Below are 8463 nucleotides of genomic sequence, written 5' to 3' on the forward strand. Positions count from 1 at the left end.
ATTCATAGAAATCGGCCCACATTCAGGGTGGTGCACCACCTCGGAAGCAGCCCGGCATAAAGCTCGGGCGCTAGTGGCTGGCTCCATAGAGGGCATTTCCGGCATTAAGCTCAGCTAAACTCCTTCAACTTTTTTGAACCAAGGTGATATGACACCTCGGATATAGTCCGACGTTGGAGCTGGGACACTGTCCGGCGTTGGAGCTCGGATATAGTCCAACGTTGGAGCTCGGATACAGTCCGGCGTTAGAGCTTGGACATAGTCCGGCGTTGGAGCTCGGATACATTCCGGTTGGAGCTCGGAAGCGGTCCGTCATTGGTGCTCGGCCGCAAAAGATACCTCGAATGCAGTCCGGCGTTAGAGCTCGGACGCAAGAGGACACTGCCTCCCGGGAACAACTTCAAACCCGAGGTGTGGCATAAAAATAACAAGGCATTGGTAAAGGCCAGAAACTTAAAGGGGCTCCTCGGATACCCGACGTGTAAACTCGTCGAATGCATTTCGGCGATCCTCAAGATCAAAGATAAAGAAGATTTGTTGAACCAGTTTTCAAGACCGACGACCGAAGATGAAGAATAGTTCGGAAGAATCGAGGAGCGTCCCTAACTTGAAAACCGGTTCAGGGGGCTACTGATGGCGTCCTAGACTAGGGGGTACTCACCACGTCATCTCCCGATCTATTAGATTGGGCCGAGGCCCCCCATGGCCGTATACTCATGGGCTAGTTCGGACAGCTGCCGCATACAAGGAAGATTCCACAAAGACTTGGCGATCAAGACAAGGACTTCTCCCCACCGGCGTATTCGGCTAGGACTCTTGTTAACCTAGGCCTCTGGTGCATTATATAAACCAGGGCCAGGCTAGTCGGCACAACATACAGAACCACAATCATACCATAGGCTAGCTTCTAGGGTTTAGCCTCCTTGATCTCGTGGTAGATCTACTCTTGTACTACCCATATTATCAATATTAATCAAGCAGGATGTAGGGTTTTATCTCCATCAAGAGGGCCCGAACCTGGGTAAAACTTCGTGTCCCTTGCCTCCTGTTACCATCCGGCCTAGACGCACAGTTCGGGACCCCCTACCTGAGATCCGCCGGTTTTGACACCGACACTCACCACTCGGTGGGATTTTACAAACTTAGGCGAGTACTGGACTATAGCTAAGCCCCCAAGTGGGAGGATTTCTCACCACTCGGTAGGATTTTCTTTCAAGCTTAGGCGAAACGGATTCGCGGCTAAGCCTCCCGAGTGAGAGGCTTGCTCATCACTCGGTAGGATTTTCTTTCTAACTTAGGAGAAATGGATTTGCGGCTAAGCCCACCCACTGGGGGATTTCGGAGGTAAATAGAAACAACAACAATCATGCGATAAGACCGCAAAGCTCTTGTCTTTGACGAACAAATTGCAAATGTACTTATTACATTTTATTCGAACGAGTGCTTAAGTATAAAAGGGGCGAAGCAGCTCTGCGTTCCAGGCCCGTGGCTCGTCCTTCTGATGTTCAACGATGTAAAGATGGTATGCTCCATTGTGGAGAACTTTGGTGATGATGAAGGGACCTTCCCAAGCCGGGGCGAGGTTGTGTGGTTTCTTTTGATCCACTCGAAGAACCAGGTCTCCTTCTTGAAAGGTTCAACCCCTCATGTTTCTGGCGTGGAATCGACGCAAATCTTGCTGATAAATGGTCAACCGAATCAAGGCCATCTCTCTTTCTTCCTATAAGAGATCGACTGAATCTTGCCGGGCCTGCTCTGCTTCCTCTTCGGAGAAGAGCTCGACTCGGGGTGCGTTGTGGAGCAGGTCACTTGGCAGAACAGCTTCGGCTCCATAGACCAAAAAGAAAGGAGTTCGTCCAATCGACCAATTGGGAGTTGTTCTCAAACCCCAAAGAACTGACGGAAGTTCATCGACCCAAGCGCCTGCTGCGTGTTTGAGATCACGCATCAGTCGGGGTTTCAGTCCTTTGAGAATTAGGCCATTCGCCTTTCTGCTTGTCCGTTCGACTGCGGGTGAGCGATTGAAGCATAGTCGACTCGTGTGCCTTGAGAAGCGCAAAAAGCTCTAAACTCATCAGAATCAAAGTTCGACCCGTTGTCAGTGATGATGTTGTGTGGAAATCCATATCTGAATGTCAATTCTCTGATAAAACTAACATCGGTGCTGGCTTCGAGATTCTTGATAGGTTTAGCTTCGATCCATTTGGTAAACTTGTCGACTGCTACGAGCACATGAGTGAATCCGCTCTTACCAGTTCTCAGTGGTCCAACCATATCCAATCCCCAAACAGCAAAGGGCCAGACGAGGGGAATGGTCTTCAGGGCTGACGCTGGCTTGTGAGACATGTCAGAGTAAAACTGGCAGCCTTCACATCTGTCAACTATATCTTTCGCCATTTCATTTGCTCGTGCCCAATAGAATCCGGCTCGGTATGCTTTAGCCACGATGGCCCGAGAGGACGCATGGTGACCACAGGTCCCCGAGTGGATGTCATTGAGGATCATTCGACCTTCTTCTGGCGTTATGCATCTCTGACCGACTCCAGTCACGCTTTCCCTGAACAGTTGTCCTCTTATCACAGTAAAGGCCTTGGATCGATGGACGATCTGCCGAGCCTATTCTTCGTCCTCTGGGAGTTCCTTCCTAAGGTTGTACGCAATGTACGGCACTGTCCAGTCGGGAGTAATGACTAGAACCTCCATGATTAGGTCGACCACGGCTGGGACCTCGACTTCAGTCGGATCTGTGGCGCTCTTAGGCTGTGGGGGCTCTTCAGTAAAAGGATCTTCCTGAACTGTCGGTGTGTGAATATGTTCCAAAAACACATTGTTGGGGATGGCTTCTCTCTTGGAACCTATCTTTGCCAAGTCATCGGCTGCTTGATTTTTCAGTCGGGGTATGTGATGGAGCTCTAACCCCTCGAACTTCTTTTCCAACTTCCTCACCGCATTGCAGTAACCAGTCATAGCTGGGCTTCTAACGTCCCATTCTTTCATCACTTGATTGACCACCAAATCTGAGTCACCGTAAACCATGAGGCGATGGATGCCGAGTGAAATGGCCATACGTAACCCATATAGGAGTGCTTCATATTCTACTTCGTTATTGGAGGAATCGAAGTGAATCTGGAGGACGTATCTGAGCTTGTCTCCTCAGGGGGACACCAGTACCACCCCAGCACTAGAACCATTCAACATTTTGGATCCATCAAAGAACATGGTCCAGTGCTCCGAGTGAACTTGAGTCGGCAGTTGTTGTTCGATCCACTCGGCGAGGAAATCTGCTATTGCTTGGGACTTAATAGATTTCTTTGCCTCAAACTTGATATCTAAGGGAAGGAGTTCAATCGCCCACTTTGCCACTTGACCGGTTGCATCTCTATTGTTCACAATCTCTGATAATGGGGCGTCACTGACGACTGTGATGGAGTGATCAGAGAAGTAATGTGCAACCTTCTTCGCGGTCATATAGATCCCATAAACAAGCTTCTGATAATGTAGATATCTTTGCTTTGATGAGGTCAAAACTTCAGAGATATAGTATACTGGGCGCTGAACTTTGTAGATTTTTCCTTCATCTTCCCGCTCGACCGTAAGTACTGTAGTGACGACTTGTCCAGTGGCTGTGATGTAAAGCAGTAAAGGCTCTTTGCTGATTGGAGCAGCAAGCACTGGCTGGGTGGAAAGCAGGGCTTTAAGCTCTGCAAACGCTGCATCAGCTTCAGGAGTCCACTCGAACTTATCTGACTTCTTCATCGGTCGGTAAAGAGGCAGTGCCTTTTCACAGAGGCGAGAAATGAATCGACTTAGGGCGGCCAAACAACCAGTAAGCTTCTGGACATCGTGCACACGCACATGGCGTTTCATCCAGAGTATGGCACCCACTTTCTCTGGGTTGGCATCGATCCCTCGTTCGGAAACGAGAAAACCGAGTAATTTTCCGCCTGGAACTCCAAACGTGCACTTTGATGGATTATGCTTGATATCATACCTTCTGAGGTTGGCAAAGGTTTCAGCAAGGTCAGTTAGTAGGTCAGAACCTTTAAGTGACTTGACCACAATGTCATCTATGTATGCTTCCACATTCTGACTGATTTGAGTGAGCAGGCACTTATGAATCATCCGCATGAATGTGGCTCCAGCGTTCTTCAAGCCGAATGGCATGGTGACATAACAGAAGCACCCAAATGGGGTGATGAAAGCTGTTTTTATCTCGTTGGGTCCGTACAGACGGATCTGGTGGTACCCAGAGTAGGCGTCCAAAAAGGACAAATGCTCGCACCCCGCAGTCGAGTCGACTATCTGGTCGATGCGAGGGAGAGGAAAGTGATCTTTCGGGCAGGCCCGATTGATATGTTTGAAGTCGATGCACATGCGAAGTGAGTCGTCCTTCTTTGGGACCATGACAACATTAGCTAACCACTCGGAGTGGTAAATCTCACGGATAAACTTAGCTGCCAAAAGCCGAGCCACCTCTTCATTGATTGCCTTCCTCTTCTGTACGGTGGACCGTCGAAGATGTTTTTTGACTGGTTTCACTTTTGGGTCGACTCGCAAACGATGCTCAGCCAGTCCCCTAGGAACACCTGGCATGTCCGAAGGTTTCCATGCAAAGATGTCCCAGTTCTCACGGAGGAACTGGGTGAGCGCTTCTTCCTATTTGGAGTCGAGTGTTGTTGAAATGTGAGTCGGAGCAGCATATGGATCCGCTGGGTGAACGTGAATCGACTTTGTTTCACCAGACGACTGGAATGCTGAATCCGTTGCGGGCTTCTTGGCTCGCAACAAATAACTTGGATCTGCATTTTTTTGATATTACTGCAATTCTACTACGGCCATCTGTGCATCGGCGATCTTTGAGCCCTTCTGGAAGCACTCTTCCGCCTTCTTCCGACTACTAGTGATAGTGATCACCCCTTTGGGACCAGACATCTTCAATTTGAGGTACACGTAACATGGTCAAGCCATAAAACGTGCATAAGCTGGCCTGCCCAGAATAGCATGATAGGCACTCTGGAAATCCACAACTTCAAATGTCAACTTTTCTTTGCGGTAATTCTTGGAATCACCGAAAACCACGTCGAGTGCAATCTGGCCGAGTGATGCAGCCTTCTTGCCTGGAATGATCCCATGGAAACTCATATTACTTTAACTGAGTCTGGACATTGGAATGCCCATTCCTTTCAACGTCTCTGCATACAGTATATTCAGGCCACTGCCACCATCCATTAGAACCTTTGTCAGTCGGGTGCCTTTGACTACTGGGTCGACCACCAACGCTTGCCTCCCGGGGGTGGCTATGTGCGCTGGGTGATCGGACTGGTCGAATGTAATGGCAGTCTGGGACCACTTCAAATAACTGGGTGTCACCGGAGCGACCATGTTCACTTCTCTGTTGATGACTTTCAATCGGCTTTTACTCTCAACGTCAGCAAAAATCATCAGAGTGGAATTCGCGTGGGGATATCCATCATCATCCTCTTCCTCATCCTCAACCTTGTCTGCTTCTTTCTCCTTTCCCTTGGGCTGTTTCTCTTGGAATTGTTGGATTAGGAGTCGACACTGCCGAGTGGTATGCTTCAGGTAAATGAAATTACCCTCTTCATCTTTTTTGGTGTGGATGTGGCATGGCAAATCCAGCACATCATTCCCATCTTGATCTTTTACTTTCTTGGGGTTCCACGGCCCCTTGGGCTTCCCCTTGAACTTTCCTTGAGTTACGGCTAAGGCTTCACCAGGAGCAACTGGCTCGGCTTTGCGCTTCTGTTTCCTACTGGAGTTTCTTCCTCCGGTCTCATGGGCGACTGTTTTGTGCTTGCCACTCCGGAGTCGGTCTTCTTCTTCACCGTTGGCATACTTGGTGGCAGTTTCCATCATCCGAGTCAGAGTCATATCTCCTGTCCGACCGAATTTCAGATTCAACTCTTGATACTTGACGCCTTCTTTAAAGGCACAAATTGCCTGATGATCAGACACATTCTCCACTGTGTGGTGCAATGTGATCCATCTCTGGATATAATCCCTCAAAGTCTCATTCGGTTTCTGAACGCAACACTGTAATTCAGTCAACCCTGCTGGCCATTTGCAAGTACCTTCGAATGTTCTGACAAATACTCGGGCAAGATCTTCCCAAGTATAAATACTACTAGGTGCTAACTGATTCAACCACGCTCTAGCCGAGCCCTCCAACATCAGAGGAACATGTTTCATGGCCACTTCATCATTACCGCCACCAATCTGGACAACCACTCGGTAGTCTTCAAGCCAAGTGTCAGGCTTGGACTCACCAGTGAACTTACTAACTCCAGTCGCCAACCTAAAGTTGGGGGGAATCACTGCAGCCCTGATGGCTCTGCTGAAGCACTCTGGACCTGAGACATGCACCCTGCTGCTGGCTGGTAAATCTCTGTCACGACCCTCTCGGTGAGCTCTATTTCTATCGACCAAGCCCTGAACAAGAATAGATCTCGCATCAAAGCCTGGCTCCCTGGGGTCGACTGGAATCCCTCACCCAATACTGTGAGGGCGCCTGTCATCATGTTGCCGAGGCACGTACGACCCACTCCTTGGGGGAGGCGTGGGCACTCGACGATGATCATCGCGATCGACTCGGGGATCATACTGCTCACGGTTTCTGTACTGATCTTGTCGATCTCCACGTCCCTCACGCCTCGGGGGCGATCTTGGGCTGTGAGCCGACTGAACTATGTCTGCAACCACAGATCTGCTATGGATCCTATTCCGTGACTGAGATACTGCTGTATTCTGCTCTCCTATCGCACGGAGCAAAGCTCGGATCTGCACCAAACCTCGGCCAGCTTCTGACTGGGAAGGTTGGATCGACTCCGCTATACGGGCTGCAGCTGCGAGATTCTGGATCGGAGTTCGGTATACCTGAGTCGGAAGCGGAAAAAGTTGACGTCGACTGGATTCGAGAGCACGCTGTCGAGCACGCTCGTCGAGTGCGCACTGAAGGTTTTCCAGTCGAGTGCGCTCAGCCAAGTTTGCCAGGCGCGCCTCCTCCAAGGCCTGGGCCTCAGGGGTTCCTCCTATGATAGGAGTGTGCAGTGCATCCATGTTCCGGCGGCGAAGTTCTTCTCTCCGCTGCGAAGAGAGGGGTTCGGGGCGGTACTCTTCATGAATGCGCGACGGATCGCCGTCCCCATCGCCTCCGTCTTCACGGGTGAAGCCAGGAGGACTGCGTGGTCCATTGACCATCAAAACTTCCGCCGCAAGGTCGCCGCTGTCGCACTCGGATGCAGTCTCTACGGAGCCAGTCGACAGATCGAACAGGCCGTAGAGGGTTTCGTCGGGCTCGATTGCCGCGACTTGAGGGGTGGCCGATTGGCGAGCCACCGCATGCTTCACCCACCGCTGAAGCCTCGATCGACTGGAACGTTTGCCCCAGGGGGCCGCAGGGAGGGGAAAAGCTACATGAGCCGACTGATACTGGGTCGACGGCTACCGCAGGAGGACGCCATGGACGCACGCGCGGAAGTGCGTTGCTCCGCGGGCGGGGAGTGCGTCGACGTCGAGTGGAGCCTCCTGAAGCCAAGCGGAGTCGTCGACGACAAACATGAGCGCGCCGAGACGAATCTCGCGGCCCTCAGCCAAACCTCCGCCTGAAACCATGATGAAGGGGATCGGAAAAATTGCAACCTCTCCAACAAGTCGCTAAGACACCTGCCCCGCGGTGGGCGCCAACTGTCGTGGTTCTAAGTCTGACAGTAGAATGGGGGGTAGGTATGTAGAGGCAAGATCTTAGCTATGGAGGAGTTGTACACGCGAGTTTTACGAGTTCAGGCCCTTCTCGGAGGAAGTAACGGCTCTACGTCTCGGAGCCCGGAGGCGGTCGACTGGGTTATATGCGTGTGAGTTACAGGGGGTGCGAACCCTTGTCCATGAGGAGGGGGTGGCTTATATAGTGTTCGCCGGACCCCTCCCGCCCTCAGTTACAAAGGGTTTAAGGTACATAAAGGTAGGGACATTAATGGTAACACCGGTAATAAATTACATAAATGACCATTAAAGCTATGACTTAAATCCCGACCGTTGCAGAGTGAGTGGCTCTTAATCTCCTGGTAGTCGAGTGGTTGTTCGTATGGTCGAGTGTCTTCAAGACAGTCGAGTGGAACATGGCTTTATGGTCGAGTGGAAGATGATTTTTCTTCGATTGCTTCTGGTTCTTTTAGAGATGTCCTTGGGGAGGGTATCTTGATCAGATCCATGACCCTACCCTAGGTACGTAGCTTCATCAGACGCAGCTGCTGCCACCAAAGCCACGGACTCTGCATGGCCTATTGGAGGGTATAACTCGTTTATCCCGCTTCTACTATTTTCTGTTTTAGCATAGTATGTGCTAGCTTCACTGAATATCAGTATGAGTTTATTTGTGTCAATGCCATGCTAGTGATTTACTCGTGGATTAATTTAATTGAGAAATCGCCTATTTACTCAAAAATA

The sequence above is a fragment of the Triticum urartu genome, chromosome 6A, assembly GCF_056163025.1.
Source record: "Triticum urartu cultivar PI428250 chromosome 6A, HENAU_Tu73, whole genome shotgun sequence".
NCBI classification, from domain to species: Eukaryota; Viridiplantae; Streptophyta; class Magnoliopsida; order Poales; family Poaceae; genus Triticum; species Triticum urartu.